General features: G+C 44.5%; 1 protein-coding gene across 1 annotated transcript in view; it reads left to right on the forward strand.

Annotated features, from left to right (window-relative positions):
- The window catches only part of LOC141092461 (uncharacterized), a 58,382-nt gene extending 47,090 nt beyond the window's left edge, over nt 1–11,292 (forward strand). The window contains exon 8 of the mRNA XM_073578624.1: nt 10,487–11,292. The gene's annotated coding sequence lies outside the window, so the exon portion shown is untranslated. The remainder of the gene's footprint in view (nt 1–10,486) is intronic.
- The last annotated feature ends 1,395 nt before the right edge of the window (nt 11,293–12,687 follow it).

Below are 12,687 nucleotides of genomic sequence, written 5' to 3' on the forward strand. Positions count from 1 at the left end.
GATCACATACAGTTATGGCCAAAAGTATTGACACCCCTGCAATTCTGTCAGATAATACTCAGTTTCTTCCTGAAAATGATTGCAAACACAAATTCTTTGGTATTATCTTCATTTAATTTGTCTTAAATGAAAAAACACAAAAGAGAATGACGCAAAAAGCAAAACATTGATCATTTCACACAAAACTCCAAAAATGGGCCAGACAAAAGTATTGGCACCCTCAGCCTAATACTTGGTTGCACAACCTTTAGTAAAAATAACTGTGACCAACCGCTTCCGGTAACCATCAAGGAGTTTCTTACAATGCTCTGCTGGAATTTTAGACCATTCTTCTTTGGCAAACTGCTCCAGGTCCCTGATATTTGAAGGGTGCCTTCTCCAAACTGCCATTTTTAGATCTCTCCACAGGTGTTCTATGGGATTCAGGTCTGGACTCATTGCTGGCCACCTTAGAAGTCTCCAGTGCTTTCTCTCAAACCATTTTCTAGTGCTTTTTGAAGTGTGTTTTGGGTCATTGTCCTGCTGGAAGACCCATGACCTCTGAGGGAGACCCAGCTTTCTCACACTGGGCCCTACATTATGCTGCAAAATTTGTTGGTAGTCTTCTGACTTCATAATGCCATGCACACGGTCAAGCAGTCCAGTGCCAGAGGCAGCAAAGCAACCCCAAAACATCAGGGAACCTCCACCATGTTTGACTGTAGGGACCGTGTTTTTTTTCTTTGAATGCCTCTTTTTTTCTCCTGTAAACTCTATGTTGATGCCTTTGCCCAAAAAGCTCTACTTTTGTCTCATCTGACCAGAGAACATTCTTCCAAAGCGTTTTAGGCTTTTTCAGGTAAGTTTTGACAAACTCCAGCCTGGCTTTTTTATGTCTCGGGGTAAGAAGTGGGGTCTTCCTGGGTCTCCTACCATACAGTCCCTTTTCATTCAGACGCCGACGGATAGTACGGGTTGACACTGTTGTACCCTCGGACTGCAGGGCAGCTTGAACTTGTTTGGATGTTAGTTGAGGTTCTTTATCCAACATCCGCACAATCTTGCGTTGAAATCTCTTGTCAATTTTTCTTTTCCGTCCACATCTAGGGAGGTTAGCCACAGTGCCATGGGCTTTAAACTTCTTGATGACACTGCGCACGGTAGACACAGGAACATTCTGGTCTTTGGAGATGGACTTGTAGCCTTGAGATTGCTCATGCTTCCTCACAATTTGGTTTCTCAAGTCCTCAGACAGTTCTTTGGTCTTCTTTCTTTTCTCCATGCTCAATGTGGTATACACAAGGACACAGGACAGAGGTTGAGTCAACTTTAATCCATGTCAACTGGCTGCAAGTGTGATTTAGTTATTGCCAACACCTGTTAGGTGCCACAGGTAAGTTACAGGTGCTGTTAATTACACAAATTAGAGAAGCATCACATGATTTTTCGAACAGTGCCAATACTTTTATCCACCCTCTTTGTTATGTTTGGTGTGGAATTATATCCAATTTGGCTTTAGGGCAATTCTTTTTGTGTTTTTTTCATTTAAGACAAATTAAATGAAGATAATACCAAAGAATTTGTGTTTGCAATCATTTTCAGGAAGAAACTGAGTATTATCTGACAGAATTGCAGGGGTGTCAATACTTTTGGCCACGACTGTATTACCACCACATAGTGACTGAATAATACCACATACAAGGGACAAATACAGTCACGCCATGGCCAGATCACATATTACCACCACATAGTGACTGAATAATACCACATACAAGGGACAAATACAGTCACACCATGGCTGGATCACATATTTACCACCACATAGTGACTGAATAATACCACATACAAGGGGCAAATACAGTCACGCCATGGCCAGATCACATATTACCACCACATTGTGACTGAATTATACCACATACAATTAACAAATATCATCACACTCTAGCCGGACCACATAGTTACTGAATACCATGTACAAGGGAAAAATACTGCAGCAGTATGACAGACCACATATTGACTGAATACCACATACATGGGACAAAAACCACCACATCATGGCTGCACCACATATTACCACCACATAGTGACCGAATAACAGCAGATACATGGGACAAATACTATCACACCATGACCAGATCACATATTAGCACCACATAGTGACCGAGTACTACAAAACTGATTAATAAAAGCCCACTGTACTAATATACCAGTGACATTATATACAGGAGTTCTCTTTAGATGCAGAATGGAGACGACATGAGGTCAGGATGGAGTCCCATGGGGTCAGGAATGGGACACCACAAGGGGCCAGAAATGAGACATACTGCCCCATGTCTCTCCATTCTGCCCCATTTGTTCTCCTATCCTGACCCAAAAAAAGTTGAAAAAAAAAAAAGTTCCTCCCTAGCTGGCCGCGGTCCAGCGGCATCATCTTCCATCATCCGTCCGAGGACTCACGTTCAGTTACTGAGCCGCTGGGTCCCGGTGAGCAGAAGAGCGGTGGCCCATTTTGGGCCCCCCTCTGTTCACCGAGCCCCATATGCCAGTATGGGCAGTAATGCCCTGATGGCGGCCCTGGCTTTTAAACCTTGTCAAAGTTTTAACAGTTGTACACTTGTATGAAGGGTCCATCAATAAGCTGATAAGCTGTCTCCCTGCTAGAACAGCCAACACTTAGGCCTCTTTCACACATCAGGTTTTCGCCGTCAGGCGCGATCCGTCGCTTTTGACAGAAACCGGATCCGGCGAAATGCAATGCCGGATCCTGTTTCCCCCCCATTGACTTGCATTTGCGCCGGATCGCGCCGGATGGCCATGCGTTTCATCCGGTTTTCGCCGGATCCGGCAATGTGTCGCAATGTGTCGCGATCCGGCGTCTGGAAAAAACGTCTACTGTAACGTTTTTTGTCTCCGTCGAAAAAGCCGGACACGCCGGATCCGGCGCGTCCGGCTTTTTCACACAATGAAAGCCTATGAGCGCCGCAATGCGCCGGATCCGGCGAAAGCCGGATCCGGTGGCCGGATCCGGTTTTTTTGGTCTGAGCATGCTCAGTAGCTCTGCCCACAGGAGATATATAAAAGCAAGACAATGGGACCCTCAGCCACACCCAACATGCCACCCAAGACAGCAACCAGGCGCAGGAGAAGGCAGCAGACATCTGCAGCAGCAGCACCATCAGCAACACCCCAAATGGAGCAGCATGCTGAACGGGAGGGGAGTCCAGAAGCAGATGAGAGACGGTAATTATCAAATCCCCCATTCCTCCAAACTAGGGCCATGGAATATCAAGATATTCATTGGCCCTTTGTTTCTCTTTATTCAACAGCCGCCAAAGAGATGCAGCAGCAGCAGCAGCAGAAATGGCATCACTGGCAGCAGCAATACCCACAGCCATGGAGTCTGGCCATCAACAGGACAGCACATCTTCTTCTGGGAGCCCTCCCTCGCATAGTCAGCGTTTGACGGTAAGTTTTTATTTCCAAAATCCATCATCTCTGTAATATATGTCTATTCATTGCCTTTTATTTCAAAACAGGAATCACAAGATGAAGAGGAGCTCCCAGAAGAAGAAGGAAGGGGTGGACAGACGCTTGGAGTGGGCTCACAATTCGTAAGTTTTTTGCATCAAACGCAGAAACACAACATCACACTACACAAAACACATAGAAAACAATGTTCTGCAGACCACACACAGCAAACAAATGCCTACATCCAAACTCATAACATTTTTTGTTTTCTTCTCTAGTCTTCCCAATCTGGTGCTAGGCCAAGAGGTCCTCGCAGTGCCTCCCAGGGTCGTCGGCGACAGCAACGCGGCGGTCACCAGCGTGTAAGTATAAATATTTTTGCTTTGTTTTTTGGCACTTTTTATTTCATTTCTTTTGTGGAGGCTAATTATGTTATTTTTGTCTTTTTCTTTAACAGCCTTCACAGCGTGCTCCCGACTCTGACGGTGAGGATGGAGGGATTGATGTGGACCGCCTCATCGATCTCTGGAATATGGCTGACCGCCGCCACGCTGACCTGATCGTTACCCGACGACTCTGGGAGGAAATCTGTTCTCTCCTTGTGGGCCGCTGGGAGGACCTCGAAGCTCGGGACCAGATTAAAGAGCGTAAGTATATACAGTAACGGTTGCTTGATGTAAACCAGTGTTTCCCGAACTCCAGTCCTCGTGGTCCCCACGGATCATGTGTTCAGGATTTCTATTTACTATTGAAATCCTGAAAACATGACCCCTGGGGACCATGAGGACTGGAGTTTGTGAAACACTGATGTTGTATACTAACCACTCCTTTCTCGTTTCAGGGAACAGAATTGTGAATCGGTGGCGGTCTGTGAGGGATCGTTTCAAGAAGGAGTTCAATAAAGAGATGCGGGCCCCGAGTGGATCTGAAGGACGCAGGAGCAAGTACAAGTACGCACAAGCCCTGTCGTTCCTCCGGGAAACAATGTTCACCAGAAGGTAAATATTACACACCACATGTGAAAAAGATGTAACTTTTTTTTTTCAGCCAGGGCCATACCATGTCACTATTTTAATTGTTTTTTTTTCTCTTTATTCCACAGCACGGTGAGCAGCACTCGGGAGCCTGCACGATTGGACCCTTCTGAGGCGATCCCTGAGGAGACCGGCACCGAGGGACACTTCGACCGCCCCGGTACATCTGCACCTTCCCTGCCTTCCCACACATTCGACCCATCTGTCCCATCCACCAGCACAGGAGCATCGTGGCCGCCTACATTACATGAAGCTGCTGGTGAGGAGATCGCTTTCCCTTTACCCCACCCTTCTGCCCCTGCCGCCTCTAGTACACCTGCGGGTACTGGGCGGCAGCGGCAGAGGGGTCAGGAAAAGAGTTATGCGCAAGAGTTATTGCATCTGAATGCATCTTTCCAGAACTGTCTAAAAGTCTTGTCAGAGCAAATCTCCGCAGGCTTTCAGCAGATCAACTCCAGCATTCTGGAGGTGAAGACACTTCTGCAAACCATGCATTCAGAAGCAAGATCTTCGCCAAACCACACCTTTTTCAGGTCTGTTGTGGAGCGCATGGAAACGCTCTCTCCTGCCCAGCAGATGCATGTAATGCATTCGTGCCACGGTGCTCTACAGCAGGTTACCTCCCAACCTCCACCTCCCACCACTGTAGTTCCTCCACCTGCACCCCCTCCAGCCACTTTCCATCCTCCCCCTCCTATTACATCTGCACCCCCTCCAGCCACTTTTCATCCTCCCCCTCCTACTACATACCAGCAACCTGCCCAGTACCAGCAACCTCCCCAGTACCAGTCATCTCCCCACTTCCAGCAACCTGCCCCGTACCAAACTCCTTCCCCGTACCAAACTCCTTCCCCGTACCAAACTCCTTCCCCATACAACTTTCCATCAACATCATCTGCTCCTACAGTCCCTGCCCAACCCTCCACTCCACCGCCCACCACCTCTTATGCTTCCCACATGTCCACCCATTCTGTAGTTTTTTCCACACCTTCACCTCTAACTGTTCCTTCCCCACCACGATCCCAGTCCTCTCTCCACACACCCAGTGTCGAAGTGTCCCGCAGCCCCTCCAGCAGTATTTCCACCCCACAATACACAGAATTGTAATGTGTGTTTTTTAATAAAAATGCCCATTGGGTTTAAAACCTTTATTAAAAAAGTTATTTGCACTTTAAAAAATTTAAAAAAAAAAAAAAAAAAATTTTAAATAAAAGTTAAATTATCGTTTCACAATGGTTGTCTGTCTTTTCTTTCTGCGGCGAACTATGTTTAAAAAAAAGGTTAAATACAGGGTATTTCAAAGGTAAAAAGGTATTCAAAACCAGGTATATAACTGTGGGTAAATTTTAGCTTTTTGCCACAGTTGTGTTCCTGGTTGTGTTTGAAGCAAAGTATTTCACCTAAAAAGTTGTGTTTATTGTTGGTGATTTCCTAACAATGTACACAACTTTTGTTAAAAGGTGAAATACTTTGCATAAAACACAACCAGGTACACACCTGTGGCCTAAAGCTAAAAATAGTAAGACCATGACAAGATAGCCAACTTTGGTTGGCAAAGGTATATACTGTTGGTCCAGAAGGTACACAAGTTTGGTTAGGGCACAAATCTTTCACACTCTGTCATCCTGCCAGTGTACTCTGCCTTGAGGGGCCACAAGGGTCAATTTTAAAAACCGGATCCGGCGTAATCCGTCGAAAAAACGGATAGAAAAACGGATGAACCGGATGAGACGGATCCGGTTTTGTCTGTCAAGAACAAGACGGATCCGGCAGAAAACCGGATCCGGCACATCAGGTTTTACAAAACATTTGCCGAATCCGGCATTCCGGCACGACGCCGGATCGCGCCTGACGCCGAAAACCTGATGTGTGAAAGTAGCCTTAGCTTTTTTCCTTTCTTTGATTTTCCTCTTGCACTTTTTACAGCAGTTTTCATGGACTACACAGCATTCTGTCTATACTATAGCTGCTGGTGAAAGGGTATGTGACCGATCCAGTCCATCGGCCCTCTCCAACCAAAAAAAAACCCCAAATTCTAGCCACATGCTCCTCCAAGAGCCGCCACTTTATGGTCACGAATGACAGCTATGTGATGTATGAGGTGGACTGCACTAACAAAGTAAAACCTGCAGTACTTATGTATTAGTGTCACAAATTAATGTACCCAATACATTTGTTAAAATAAAGATAAGTGGATGACCCCCCTTAAAGGCTGATTCCCATCCTGTACTTTTATGTCATATTCACAAAATATGTCATTAATGAATGCTAGATGCGAGAACAGGACCCATTGTGAGCGACTGTCAGAGGAGAAATGATTGTCCCATTACAAAGAAGCAAAGGATGGCACTCACCGTTCAAAATATAGTAGCCTTTATCTCTCTCTATATATAAAACTGAGTGTGAGTGTGAGTGTGAGTGTGTGTGTGTGTGTGTATCACCAACCAATCACGAAGCATCTTTCATTTCACCAAAGTGGTTAAAGAAAAAGCTGAGCTGTGATTGGTTGCTTTGAGCAACAGCATGTGTGTGTGTCAGCCAAGCTCACTCCACATAGCACCAACCATTCACTAAGCAACTTTCATTTCACCACAGCTGTTTAACAGATGCTGAGCTGTGATTGGTTGCTATGAGCAACAGTTTTCCCACACCAGAAAACACCTCAGCAGACACTGACATGGTGAGAGAAATCTAGCATCCCTGGGAACATAAGCTCCCAGCGATTGTCTGCCCCCTAGAAAGGAGCAGAGAGCATGATAGAAATGAATCCCCCCCTCCTGTGCCCATATACACATCACACATCCTCCATCCAATAGGCACATCTTCCCTCTTAAAGGGATCATTGGTATGGAAGTTAAGGCAAATCCGTCCAGTGCTTTGGTACTGACCCCAGGCCTCTCTTAAAGGGATCACCAGTATGGAAGTCAGGGCAAATCCCCAAGTTCTCTGATTCTGACCCCAGGCTTCAATTAAAGGGATCATTGGCATGGAATTCGGTGCAAATCCATCCAGCGCTTTGGTTCTAACACCAGGCCTCTCTTAAAAGGGATCCCCGGTATGTAAGTTAGGGCAATTCCACTCAGCATTCTGGTTCCAACACCAGGCCTCTCTTAAAGGGATCCCCGGTATGGAAGTCAGGGCAATTGCCTTCAAATGCTCTGGTACTGACCCCAGACTCTCTTAAAGGGATCTCTTGTATGGAAGTTAGGTCAAATCCCTCAGTGCTCCGAGTCTGACCCCAGGATTCTATTAAAAGGATCATTGATATGGAAGTCAGGGCAAATCCACTCAGTGCTCTGGTTCTGACCCCAGGCCTCTCTTAAAGGGATCTCCAGTATGGAAGTTAGGGTAAATTCCTCAGCGCTCTGATTCTTACCCCAGGCTTCTATTAAAGGGATCCCTGGTATGGAAGTTAGGGCTATTCCACTCAGCGCTCTGGTTCTAACCCCAGGCTGATGGGATGATGTGGGATATTAGAGGTAGTAGTCCGGTGACTCTGGCTGACGGGATGATGTGGGATATTAGTGGTAGTAGTCCGGTGGCTCTGGCTGACGGGATGATGTGGGATATTAGTGGTAGTAGTCCGGTGACTCTGGCTGACGGGATGATGTGGGATATTAGAGGTAGTAGTCCGGTGACTCTGGCTGACGGGATGATGTGGGATATTAGGGGTAGTAGTCCGGTGGCTCTGGCTGACGGGATGATGTGGGATATTAGTGGTAGTAGTTCGGTGACTCTGGCTGACGGGATGATGTGGGATATTAGTGGTAGTAGTCCGGTGACTCTGGCTGACGGGATGATGTGGGATATTAGAGGTAGTAGTCCGGTGACTCTGGCTGACGGGATGATGTGGGATATTAGGGGTAGTAGTCCGGTGGCTCTGGCTGACGGGATGATGTGGGATATTAGTGGTAGTAGTCCGGTGGCTCTGGCTGACGGGATGATGTGGGATATTAGGGGTAGTAGTCCGGCGGCTGTGACAGGATGATGTGGGATATTAGGGGTAGTTGTCCGTTGGCTCTGGCTGACGGGATGATGTGGGATATTAAGGGTAGTAGTCCGGTGGCTTTGATGGGATGATGTGGGATATTAGTAGTCCGGTGGCTCTGGCTGACGGGACAATGTGGGATATTAGGGGTAGTAGTCTGGTGGCTCTGGTTGATGGGATGATGTGGGATATTAGAGGTAGTAGTCCGGCGGCTGTGACGGGATGATGTGGGATATTAGGGGTAGTTGTCCGGTGGCTCTGGCTGACGGGACGATGTGGGATATTAGGGGTAGTTGTCCGGTGGCTCTGGCTGACGGGACGATGTGGGATATTATGGGTGGTAATCCGGTAGCTCTGGCTGACGAGATGATGTGGGATATTATGGGTAGTAGTCCGGTAGCTCTGGCTGACGGGATGATGTGGGATATTAGGGGTAGTAGTCCGGTGGCTCTAGCTGACGGGATGATGTGGGATATTAGGGGTAGTAGTCCGGTGGCTCTGGCTGACGGGATGATGTGGGATATTAGGGGTAGTAGTCCGGCGGCTGTGACAGGATGATGTGGGATATTAGGGGTAGTTGTCCGGTGGCTATGGCTGACGGGATGATGTGGGATATTAGGGGTAGTAGTCTGGTGGCTCTGGTTGACGGGATGATGTGGGATATTAGGGGTAGTTGTCCGGTGGCTATGGCTGACAGGACGATGTGGGATATTAGTAGTCCGGTGGCTCTGGCTGACGGGACGATGTGGGATATTAGTAGTCCGGTAGCTCTGGCTGGCGAGATGATGTAGGATATTAGGGGTAGTAGTCCGGTGGCTATGGCTGACGGGATGATGTGGGATATTATAGTGAATGTGGCTATGTGGAGTGGGCGGGGCTATACACAATAAATATATATATATATATATATATATATATATATATATATATATATATATATATATATATATATATATATATATATAGAGAGAGAGAGAGAGAGAGAGAGAGAGAGAGAGAGAGAGAGAGAGAGAGAGAGAGAGAGAGAATCATTGTAACTAACTTACTATGCCCAGGCAGCACCGGGCTCTTCAGCAAGTGGAATAATAAAAATCATCGGCACGGGAGCTATGTGCTAGGTGCGGACTATGGCCGTTTGACGCTTCTACGAGTCCTAGCACGGGAGCAATGTGCTAGGACCCGTAGAAGAGCAGAAAAGCGAAACGGCCGTAGTCCGCACCTAGCACTTTGCTTCCGTGCTGATAATTTTTATTATTCAATAAAGGCTACTATATTTTGAATGGTGAGTGGCATCCTTTACTTCTTTCTATTTGGACATTGATCTTGTTTGCTTCATGGAGTGAGCACCCGTTCTTAGTGGGTTCATGGCGTTTTAACTATGTGTGTGATTTAACCTCTAGGCATACCGCCGAGGTTGTGGTGGTACAGCGGTGCTGAGTCTTTTTTCTATGTATGGAAAGAGGATTGTGCCTGCACGGCTGTCTCTATTCAATTCTACAAGAGCTTCAAAAATTTCTGAGCAATAGTCAGCTGCAAAGGGCGATAACTGCTATAGATGCCCAAAAGTGTTCGGGCGAAACGTGTTCCTTGCAGTTGTGACCCCAAAGTATTGTTAAAGTGGCACATTTTCACTTTATTGCCACCGTAGCCCATACATCTAATGATCAGTGCAATTTACGGTAGGTGTCACAGCGCTTCATAGCTTACATGAACACAGTTGCGCCTCTGTACAAGAAGCCGTGCCTGGTACTGCAGATTATTATATTCAGTTTTCGGGCCCCCAAACACAGTTTTAAGTTGATGAAAATAAATATTTTCAACAAAAATCATGGCTTTGTCAGGTAAAAACTTGGAGACTGAATGTTTGTTAGGCAAGAACTATCATAGATTGTCAGTGTCGCCTATCGAAATGATTGGTTTTGTTCAATATTTTGCACTATTCCCAATTTCAAAAACTTTAATTGGACAGATATTGTGGCAATTACTAATACAAAATTTGTCTTCCTTTATCCTACAGGACATTTTAATTCCATGCAGTGTCATCTCTGGATAATGACTGCAATGCAAGTCTATATTACAATGAAGGAGAATAACAGAAAGGTCATTACTTATTTGGGAGCAAAAAGATGAAAGGATGGTGACCCCTGGACTACAGACCAATCACAATCTGGTGTTGATAACTGAAAAGCAATTTACTACATGGTGCTGACAAGTTTTCTGGAAAAATATTCAGAATTGAGAGTCCTCAGTGGTTGATACCTTTTAATGACTAACTGAAAAGATGGTAACAAATTGCAAGCTTTCGAGTCATCTTCTGTAGGCTCAATTGGTTGCTCACCAGTCCTTTATCAGGACACCACTAGTTGCTCACCAGTCCTTTATCAGGACACCACTAGTTGCTCACCAGTCCTTTAATCAGGACACCACTAGTTGCTCACCAGTCCTTTAATCAGGACACCACTAGTTGCTCACCAGTCCTTTAATCAGGACACCACTAGTTGCTCACCAGTCCTTTATCAGGACACCACTAGTTGCTGACCATGCTGCTATCCAAGCACGACTAGTTTCTGGACAATTCAGAATTGAAGGAAAGGTCACTCAAAATATGATGTCATTTATTTTATTGTTTTATTATCTATTATATAACCACAGATGAGCAATTCAACTCAAGGCATATCTAATTTTTCAAATGTTTAGAAATTAGTTGATCCAGGCAAATTTGAGCACTTTGCTATTTGCTCTGCGTGAATCACCTAAAACTGCAGCCACCATTTTATGCATTGCAGGTTTTACACTTTTTTTTTTTTTTTTTACTATGCTGTGTACCGAGCATTTCTTATTTAATCATTTTATTTAATCATTTTATTAATTTTTTAAAATACAAAACAAAAGGTTAAAAAAAATACGGACTTTGAACTTTAAGGGTTTGTTCACAAGTTACGTTTTTGCTGCAAATAAAAAAAATAAAGCTGCGTTTTACAGTACCAGCAAAAGCTATGAGATTTCAGAAATGCACACACATTGTTTTTTTTTTTCCCTGACTGAATAGGAAAACTGCTGCGTTTTTGAAAACTACAGCATATCACTTCTTTCAGTGTTTTTGCAACATTTTGTCACTCATAGAAAGCAATCAGCAAGTGCAAAAATGCAGTGTTCAGATTTTGCTGCGTTTTTGATGCAAGAACCTAAGGAAGTTGGATTATTGTTATTTGGTGCACTAAACTTTATCAACATGTACAAGAGACCATGACAATGCAGCAAAAATAAAAAAAAAATGAAAAACAGCAAAACCTGCTTTTTGTCAGCAGCTTCTTTACTGCCAAGAGAGCAGGTTTTGCCTGCGGAAAAAAAGCAGCAAAAACACAACGTGTGAACATAGCCTAAGACTTTAATCCTTACAAAGTGATCATGTCACAAACTACTGGCATTTTAGATGCACATTTTTAGTTTAAGTTGACATAAGCACATGTCCCACCAATGCTGCAGCCTAAAAAACAACTTTACCGCACCAACAATCTTTAGAGAAGAATCCACATCCTCTACAATCCTCCAATTTTATCACATTTACTGTATCAGTGCATTTATCCTATAATATTACTATCAGCCCTGCTGAAACTTCTTGTTCTACAAGTGATTACTGACAACAAAACAGTCAAAAATTACCTTTTAGGCTACATTTCCACGATGAGCTTCTGGTGCGTTTTTGATGTTGCAATATTTCTGCACCATTTCTGAAACTACAGTATTATATAAATTAAAAACACAAAAATTGAGCATGGAGTTTGTATACATGCAGCACATAAACGCATGTTCGGGACCCGGTCCTTTTGTCTGTCCTTATTCACACACTAAGGCCGGGGTCACACTAACCGAAGCAAAATACGGTCAGTATTTTACATGCGTAATACGGATGAATGGCCCCTAAATAGTGCTCCGTATGTCATCCGTAAGCAAGGTGTGGTCGCGTATTTTGCGCATGTCTGCATCCGTATGCTGAGATTTTCTCGCCGCCTTGCAAAATGGAGCCCTATGACAGGGTTTCTAACAGAGTCGAAATAATTATATATATATATATATATATATATATATATATATATATATATATATATATATATATACATATACATACATACACATACACACACACACAGAAGTCATTGAGACAAACATATAATATATATATTTTTATATATATTTCACAGAGTTCTTCATAGCAGA

This window comes from Dendrobates tinctorius, unplaced genomic scaffold, assembly GCF_039654945.1.
Source record: "Dendrobates tinctorius isolate UK_male_01 unplaced genomic scaffold, ASM3965494v1 ptg000059l, whole genome shotgun sequence".
Taxonomy (NCBI): domain Eukaryota; kingdom Metazoa; phylum Chordata; class Amphibia; order Anura; family Dendrobatidae; genus Dendrobates; species Dendrobates tinctorius.